Consider the following 10,000-nt stretch of genomic DNA (forward strand, 5'->3'; position numbering starts at 1 on the left):
AGTTTTAGCACAGGTTTAAGCACCCACCACCCAAGCTGACCATCCTGATTGTACCTGAAGGAAGCCTCACTTTCATGTGGTCGAGAGACATAGAGAGACAGTGAGAGAGAGCGAGACTAAGAGAGTTTGGCCAAAATCCGCTGTAAAAAGTTTGACCTGTGGTTTTTAAAATGTTACATTTCAGCTGTCAATCAACATAAAGCTGGTGTGTGTGTGTGTGGGGGGGGGGGGTGGGTCCAGTAGACTATTGTGACACCTTGCCCTAAGCCTAAAGAGTTAATGTGGAGCTGGCACCAGAGTTTTACCACAGGTTTAAGCACCCACCACCCAAGCTGACCATCCTGATTGTACTTGAAGGAAGCCTCACTTTCATGTGGTCGAGAGACAGAGAGACAATGAGAGAGAGCGAGACTAAGAGAGTTCGGCCAAAATCCTGCTGTAAAAAGTTTGACCTGTGGTTTTTAAAATGTTACATTTCAGCTGTCAATCAACATAAAGCTGGTGTGTGTGTGTGTGTGTGTGTGTGGGGGGGGGGGGGGGGGGTCCAGTAGACTATTGTGACACCTTGCCCTAAAGCCTAAAGAGTTAATGTGAGCGGCACCAGAGTTTTAGCACAGGTTTAAGCACCCACGACCCAAGCTGACCATCCTGATTGTACCTGAAGGAAGCCTCACTTTCATGTGGTCGAGAGACATAGAGAGACAGTGAGAGAGAGCGAGACTAAGAGAGTTCGGCCAAAATCCCGCTGTAAAAAGTTTGACCTGTGGTTTTTAAAATGTTACATTTCAGCTGTCAATCAACATAAAGCTGGTGTGTGTGTGTGTGTGTGGGGGGGGGGGGGGGGTCCAGTAGACTATTGTGACACCTTGCCCTAAAGCCTAAAGAGTTCATGTGGAGCGGCACCAGAGTTTTAGCACAGGTTTAAGCACCCACGACCCAAGCTGACCATCCTGATTGTACCTGAAGGAAGCCTCACTTTCATGTGGTCGAGAGACATAGAGAGACAGTGAGAGAGAGCGAGACTAAGAGAGTTCGGCCAAAATCCCGCTGTAAAAAGTTTGACCTGTGGTTTTTAAAATGTTACATTTCAGCTGTCAATCAACATAAAGCTGGTGTGTGTGTGTGTGTGTGGGGGGGGGGGGGTCCAGTAGACTATTGTGACACCTTGCCCTAAAGCCTAAAGAGTTAATGTGGAGCGGCACCAGAGTTTTACCACAGGTTTAAGCACCCACCACCCAAGCTGACCATCCTGATTGTACTTGAAGGAAGCCTCACTTTCATGTGGTCGAGAGACATAGAGAGACAATGAGAGAGAGCGAGACTAGAGAGTTCGGCCAAAATCCTGCTGTAAAAAGTTTGACCTGTGGTTTTTAAAATGTTACATTTCAGCTGTCAATCAACATAAAGCTGGTGTGTGTGTGTGTGTGTGTGTGTGTGTGTGTGTGTGTGGGGGGGGGGGGGGGGGGGGGGGGTCCAGTAGACTATTGTGACACCTTGCCCTAAAGCCTAAAGAGTTAATGTGGAGCGGCACCAGAGTTTTAGCACAGGTTTAAGCACCCACCACCCAAGCTGACCATCCTGATTGTACCTGAAGGAAGCCTCACTTTCATGTGGTCGAGAGACATAGAGAGACAGTGAGAGAGAGCGAGACTAAGAGAGTTTGGCCAAAATCCCGCTGTAAAAAGTTTGACCTGCCTTTTTTTTTAAATGTTACATTTCAGCTGTCAATCAACATAAAGCTGGTGTGTGTGTGTGTGTGTGTGTGGGGGGGGGGATTTCAGCTCTCTCATTTACATTTACTCTTTAGGCTTTAGGGCAAGGTGTCACAATAGTCTACTGGAAATACCCCCCCCCCACACACACACACACACACACACACACACACACACACACACCATGTATTTATGTTGATTGACAGCTGAAATGTAACATTTTAAAAACCAGAGCTGCTAAGGAGAGAATGCATGGCTGCACCATGGACTTCACACATATGGACTTAGACTCTTCGATCAGCTTACTAAGTTACTTGAACTTACTGAGAAGCTCAATTATATTACAGCCATTTCTGATGATGAATTGCTCAAATTGCCCGACAACAGAGGAGAAACACAGCAGCAGAGGCAGTGCCTTGGTGGCAAGCTGTGTATGTCAGCTGCCTGCTGAGGTAGGGCTCGTGAGTTCAAGCCCGCCATGTGCACACATCTTTGGGTAGCAAAAATATTTTTAATAATATGGCAATAAGCATATATTAGTAACCAATGTTTTCTTTTTATTACACTTCTAATTAATTGAAGATATCAAAATGTTCTTCAATAAACTACTACTGCAATGGAGGGTTCCCACAGATAAAATAGATTGGAGAAAAAATAGTATCGTTCAAAAGCAACAGTGAAAAGGTGTGTTTTGAATGCTTTTTTGGAAAGATGACATAAGAGTATGAAAGACAATGAGTGCCTGTTACAGTAGATGTTACTGGGGAAGGCATCCCCCCCCCCCCCCACACACACACACACACCCACACACCAGCTTTATGTTGATTGACAGCTGAAATGTAACATTTTAAAAACCAGACAGGTCAAACTTTTTACAGCGGGATTTTGGCCAAACTCTCTTAGTCTCGCTCTCTCTCACTGTCTCTCTATGTCTCTCGATCACATGAAAGTGAGGCTTCCTTCAGGTACAATCAGGACATTCAGCTTGGGTGGTGGTGGTGGTTGCTTAAACCTGTGCTAAAACTCTGGTGTCACTCCACATTTACTCTTTAGGCTTTAGGGCAAGGTGTCACAATAGTCTACTGGAAATCCCCCCACCCACACACACACACACACACCAGCTTTATGTTGATTGACAGCTGAAATGTAACATTTTAAAAACCAGACAGGTCAAACTTTTTACAGCGGGATTTTGGCCAAACTCTCTTAGTCTCGCTCTCTCTCACTGTCTCTCTATGTCTCTCGATCACATGAAACTGAGGCTTCCTTCAAGTACAATCGGGACGTTATCTTTTCTCCAATCTATTTTATCTGTGGGAACCCTCCATTGCAGTAGTAGTTTATTGAAGAACAATTTGATATCTTCAATTAATTAGAAGTGTAATAAAAAGAAAAAATTGGTTGCTAATGTATGCTTATTGCCATATTATTAAAAATGTTTTTGCCACCCAAAGATGTGTGCACATGGCGGGCTTGAACTCACGAGCCCTACCTCAGCAGCCAGCTGACATACACAGTTTGCCACCAAGGCACTGCCTCTGCTGCTGTGTTTCTCCTCTGTTGTCGGGCAATTTGAGCAATTCATCATCAGAAATGGCTGTAATATAATTGAGCTTCTTAGTAAGTTCAAGTAATTTAGTAAGCTGATCGAAGAGTCTAAGTCCATATGTGTGAAGTCCATGGTGCAGCCATGTATTCTCTCCTCAGCAGCTCAGAGGGTTGAGTGAGGACCACATCAGGTTCTTTCCTTGCAGAGGCTGTAGCAGATGAGATTTAGATGGGATTTATGAGCTTTAGAACATAATTATGCCTTTTATTGAGTTTTTGGGGGTTGTTTTCTTTTCTTTTGAGGGCGTTGGGGGCCGGATTGAGATGGTCCAGGGGCCGGGGCCGGCCCTGGGGCTGCATTTTGCCCATGTGTAGGACAGTATGTGCTAGACAGCGACAAGAAGGCAGGGAGAGAGAGAGGGGAGGACACACAGCAAATGACTGCGTGTCAGATTTGAACCTGGGGCGCTGCGTGAAGGACTAAAATCCTTAATTGTGGGCTATGCGTTCTACCAGTTTCTACCACCGGGACGCCCCAGAAAGGGGATCTTTTAAGTTGAATAGAATTTGAATTATATTAATATGACGTGAGTTTCTATTAGCTTTGCACAGAAACAGCCAGTAAAGATACACATACGTTTTACTTTTATACTTGAGTACATTTCACAGCCTGTACATTACTTTTACTTGAGTAAACAAGTTGAATCTTCAAGTTGAACTCCTACTGTACTTCTACTCAAGTAGAGAATGTGAGTACTTTTCCCATCTCTGGAAGCTTGTTTAAAAAGAACTCAGTGAAGGTGGCCCCAGTAGATCAAAATGTTTGCAATGAAATGCATTTAAATTTTGTATCAAAGCTTGAAATCTGAGACATGCCTCGATGCAGTCGATCTTTGCTGTTGAAACGCTTTAAACGGCGACAGAGTGACAAGCCTAAGAAAACCTCTCTTAAGAAGAGTGACCCAGTGGCTCGGAGAACTTAATAGCTGCCCACCAGTTTGGAGCTGGTTGGTTTGAGCCACGAGCTCGCGGGTTCGAGCCTCACTGAAAGCTTGGATTTTGAAGAACAACTTCCCAAGTGAAGACCGAAAAGCTCAGACAGAAACGAGTAACGACTTGATCTTAAAAGAGTAAGTGTCTCACAGAGTTTGACAGCTGCGTGAAGGTTTGGAGGTTATGGGTTCGAGCCTCAGTCAGCAGTTTTGAAAGTGACAGACACCCCATGAAAGACTGAACAGCTCGGACAGAAACGCGCGACGACTTGATCTTAACAGAGTAAGTGGCTCAGAGAGTTGGATTGCTGCCCGCCCAGGGAGTTTTGAACCTCAGTCTATTCAGAGGCGGGTTCAAGCCTCAGTTTTTAAAAGTGACAGCCAGAGGAAAAAGGTCCTTTGGCTCTAGTCTGGATCTCGTTATCAGTTTCTCATCTTTCTGCTGATTCCTCTGATCATGCCCACTGCCAAGGCTATTCCAGCTCCAAGGACCTAAAACCAGGGGTCGGCAACCTTTTTGATATGAAGTGCCATTTTCAATTTTGCTTGTCAATCAGTGTAGGCCTACTACACCAAGATTAATGGCACATCCAAATTTCACATTATTCCTTCCAAAATCAGGACATTGAAATGAAAGCACTAGACAAGATACACAGCACGGTCCTTCTGCTTTCTGCTGCCCAGAGCCATGTATATTAATATAGGATATTTACGGTAGTGACCCACTCTGCCTCTGATTGGTTGCCTTGTTTTTCCACACAAAAAAACTGTGCAGATAATGCGTAAAAGCTGGGGGAGCACGAGACGAGAGAGACAAACAACATTACGTTGATTTTGTCTGTCGTGTATTAAAGTAACTACCCTGTTCTGAAAATGTAAGGAGTAGAAAGTACAGATATTTGTGTTGGGAAATGTAGGGAGTAAAAAGTTGTCAGAAAAATAAATACTCAGTAAAGTACAGACAGACACCTGAAAATCCTACTTGAGTACAGTAACTTAGTATCTGTACTTAGTTACTTCCCATCTCTGCAAGCTTCAAGTGTAGCAACCATGGAGATAGACTGCATCCATCAGTTCCTCTTTTTGTGTTGTCCTTTACTGTGGTGTCTATTCTGCCCCCTTGTGGACACTAGTCTGTAGTTCTGACTGTCACCAATCCACAGACAGGAATAATGACTACATGAAGACAAAATGCAAAGCACACATTGGTTACTTCTTTACAGCAGCAATTTCAAAATTTATTGAGACTGATTGGTTTTTGCAAATAATAGTCAAGCTAATTTCTTCCACTAAACATGAAGTTAGAAAGAGGCTTGGACGACCTGTGGGCCCGCCCCAACATCAAAACAGGAGGCTCATGGTTGACTGTAAAATTGTTTTGTGATCAGTACTACCAACCGAAAAGATCTGCACAAGAGCACTTAATCTGCCCAGAACAAAACAGGTGTAAAAACAGGACAGTTTTTTTTTCTGATTATTTAACACATTTTGTTACAAACACAGGTTTATGATAATCATCAATATAAAGTCAGTATCATATTGAACAATATTATTCCCAACGAAAAAAATAAACAAACCTCAAGCTTCAAGTGCGACCCTTTACAAACGAAAGACACCCTCTGAAACTTGAGAGAGAAAATAAATAATATATAATAGTAATATAAATTCATATATATGAAGGTATACACACATCACTCTTAGTAGAAGAACAGAATCTAAAATAAAAAGAGCCAATTTTGAAATATAGTATAATATAGATATACCCATATCTATGGCTTCATGATTTGCACGTGAATCAAGCTATACAGGCTAAATCAGGATTGCAATTTGTACACGTCTAAGAATACCCATATTCCAGTTTTGCATCATGTGGAATGATAGACAGTTGTGTGCACAAGCCGAAGACGCCGCTTTGGTATGACAAGATGAACACAGGCATGCAGCTAAGACCACAGAATCAGGGCACAAAAGGTCATCAACAAGGTGGGAAAGAGAACTTAGGGTTTTGAACATAACCCCGGTTCTACGAGTAATACAAGCGAGGAGTCATGCTGTGGGTGAACATCTCATGTAATCCCTGACACAACAAACCATATCTCACTACGCCCAAGCCTATTGGCTGGTGAAGCGTGTCCCTCACGCGCCGCCGGGGAGTAGCCCCCATAAATACCCATTAGCACGAGAGTGACACGTCATTATGCTACGCCATCTCTTCTCGACCCGCCCAGCGAGAAGAAGGCTTGTCTGGCGAGATTCCTCGGGCAAAGTGCAGCACGCATGATGAGGGACGCTAAGGCCTGCAGCAACACTGTCTTGAGGGGAGAGATGTTTTAAGCTCGCCGTTTCTAGCGGTTCACAGTCGGGAACCTTCAGTCCCTCAAGAACCCACCGCCAAGTCCACACAGAGGTACAAGAGGTCTGGAGACGGGGAGAAACTTACGCGCTTGGCTGATAAAACCGCAAATCAGCTTGTGCTGCCCCACTGTTTTATATGTGAAATCCAAATGGCAAGTGGATATGGCTGCCAGGTACACCTTGAACCTGGGAAAAGGCTTTAACTGTGTCCATGAGACCATCCAAAATGGCTCCCGCAGGACACAGGTAGGGGAATGTGGCCTTCTTCTTGGCTTGACTACGAGGTTGAAGGTGGAGAGGGAGGCTAGGTGTACAAGGTGTGTAGGCTCTCAGCTTTCACTGAAGGCCCCTAGCTTAGCGCAGCATTAGGAGAGTAGCCGAGGATGAAATCGCAGAGTCCCGGTTCCAGAAGCAGGTGCAACGGAAGCAGAGAGACACGAAGCAAGATGAAGGCGACTCCAGGTGAGTTGCTAACTAGCGTCTGGCGATTGAATCTATATAAGGCCCGTCTGTAGACAGTTAAGCTAGGTAGCACCTGGCGTCTGGTATACTTGAGGGCGAGAAGAGATGACATAATGATGTGTCACTCTCACAATGCGGGTTTTATAGTGTTGGCCCCTCCCCCCGGCATGCGGAGGGGAGGGACACGCTTCACCAGCCAATATGATTGGACGTAGTGGTTTCTCGGATTACATGAGACGTCACCCAAAAGCAGGACTCCAAAGCGAGCATTACGAAACAGAACCTCGACACTCATCTGATTTGTCTCTCCGTCGAACAACAGTTTGAGTCTTTCCTCCAACATTTCTGCACCTACATCTGATCAGTCACATCTCAATAATCTCTATCCATCGACACAAATACTCGCTTTATCTCTGGAGACGCACACGCACGCACGCACTCACGCACAAGCAAGCACACAGGCGAAATCATTTGACTGAAATGTCATCGAGGCACATATTGAAGGGTTGATGGCGGACGTTTCCTGAAGCACAACCCAGTATGAGGAAGAAGACGTACAGTACAGGCCGTGAGGAGAGCACAGGGGCTGGGGGGGGACTCATACATACAGTACATCCAGACGTCCCCCAGTGGCCACGACAAGCACCGCAGGACAGAGATTTTGTCACTGATCACGGACTCCTTCCAAAAACCCACCATTTAACATTCATAAGATCATCCTACCCATAAGTCCCTTTGTTTTGTTTTGATCCATACAAAAAAAAAGAATTAGAAATATTTGATAAATGGGTCAAAGAGAAACACAATAAATAATACAATTTAAATAAAGACGGATGCCAGACGCGAAGGAAAGCATCACAAAATCACATTGTACTGACAGCTGCTCAGTGGGGGTTGATGGGAAGTGCAGTCCACGGCGCCTATAGCAGAGGCCTAATGTTTGCAACCAGCACTGGCAACAATATTTCCCCAGAGTTTCTACTCCGGCTCGCGCCGTCCCTTTAATTAAACGCCGGCAGATAGAAATACAGTAGATAGAATAGATTCCACACCGCGCTCTACCTCCTGAGAGAGGAGGGAAGAGTGCATTGTCTGCTGCACGCTGCATTTCTACTTGACTGCGCTTCATGTAAGGTGTTTTCGCAGCAGAGCCTCCTGTGGCAGGGAGTCACACACAAAAAAAAAAGTTTTAAGATGCAATCTTCATAAACTAGCTGGTCCTTTCACACAGCCCTTCATATACATAATAATACCATAACATGTGCACTGTTCAAACTGTGACAAATAGTGACAGGTTCAAAATAAAAACAACCCAACAACAAAACTATTAACCACAATAATAAATCCAAAAGCACCTGCACACACACGGACACACGTCGCACACGTCGCACACACACACACACACACAGACACACACACAGACACACACACACGCACACGCGCACGCACACGCACACACACAGTGAAACAAAAGCACTTTATGTATACATGGTACTCGATTGTTTTTGGTTTGATATTAATCAATTAGTGTACATTAGTGATGCAGAAGCGTGTGCTGAATATATGTTTCAATCAATATCGAACAGAGAAGTTTGACAGTGAATTTGTTTCCCCTTGGTAAAAAAAAAAAGAAGCAAAATACGACAGAAAAAGCGTAAAACTGGCACAATAAATGGTTGATAAAAGCCCCATGGCTTGCTGTCCACAACAAGGCAAAGTATAAAAGCTCTTTCTTCTTATACAAGATATAAAATATCAAAAAAGAACACACAATAAAGCTTAGCATCCAGCACTTAATAATAATTAATAATAGTCACATCAACAACAATAATCATAGTTCTGATAATCATAATAATAAGACGTCATCTTTCTCACTTGAATTGTCAAATATCTTGCCAAAATCATGGAAATAATCTTAAGAAATCAATATAGACTTTAACGCTCATTTGACACTGGACATTCATCCATTCTTGCATACAAACACCATCCTGTTCCACCCAAAACAGAGAGATTGACTTCTCAAGATCAGGAATCCACGACGCCGTTTTTCAATAAATAGCTGTTAAACAAAACAAATTCATATCACACTCTCCTTACTAATATCAAACTCAGGATGGAGTTTCAAGCAAACTTTCCTCTTCTTTGTAATCTTACAAAAATCGGATAAAATGACACCAAAGGAAAGATAAAACCGTGGTCCAATAAAGTGGAGAGATTCTGCATATTCCATCTTCACAAACGACTGAGCAACAAGAAAGGCGGCTCCTCCTCAGCTTTGAGAGGCTCGGCTCTCGGATCTTCTCGTCACAAACTCCAGTGTGAGAGAAACAGAAAGAGAGAGAGAGAGAGAGTCTGAGAGAGCGAGAGACAGAGAAGTGCAGTGAGAGAGACAGAAAAAAAGAGTTCAAAGTGTAAGTCATGTGGATCTGTCGTGTGCTTGTGTTGGTTTGCAAACGGACGCGAAGGGCCTTTTTCACAGCCGCCATTTTGTGTCTAAAAGGCAGGGTAAACCACAGTTGCAACCAACTCACTCATTACGCGGGCCCCAGCACAGGAACACCTGAAAGGACTGGAAGTTGAAAAGCCTAATTGTTTTGGTGCACACTGTGTTACTTCCTGCCTTTTAGACACAAAATGGCGGCTGTGAAAAAGGCCCTAGCTGAGAACCCGGCGCCTGACGACTAATAAGACTCTGGGACGGACGGCCGATATTTGGGAGTTTTTCCGGTGTCGAGCCGACGTCCGCGCCAACGCTTCTGCTCCCGCGCGCCGCGGCCATTGTTCACAGTCCCGACTGACACGAGGATGGTTGAGGTGATCGATTGTAGGCGTTTTAGGTCCAGGCGATATTTCAGCTAATCTCTAGAAACAGATAACTGCATAATGACACGTCGTCGGACTGTTAGACGACCACAGAAGCAGAAGTCTCGG

This window comes from Poromitra crassiceps, assembly GCF_964638095.1.
Source record: "Poromitra crassiceps genome assembly, contig: HAP1_SCAFFOLD_507, whole genome shotgun sequence".
In the NCBI taxonomy this organism is placed as follows: Eukaryota; Metazoa; Chordata; class Actinopteri; order Beryciformes; family Melamphaidae; genus Poromitra; species Poromitra crassiceps.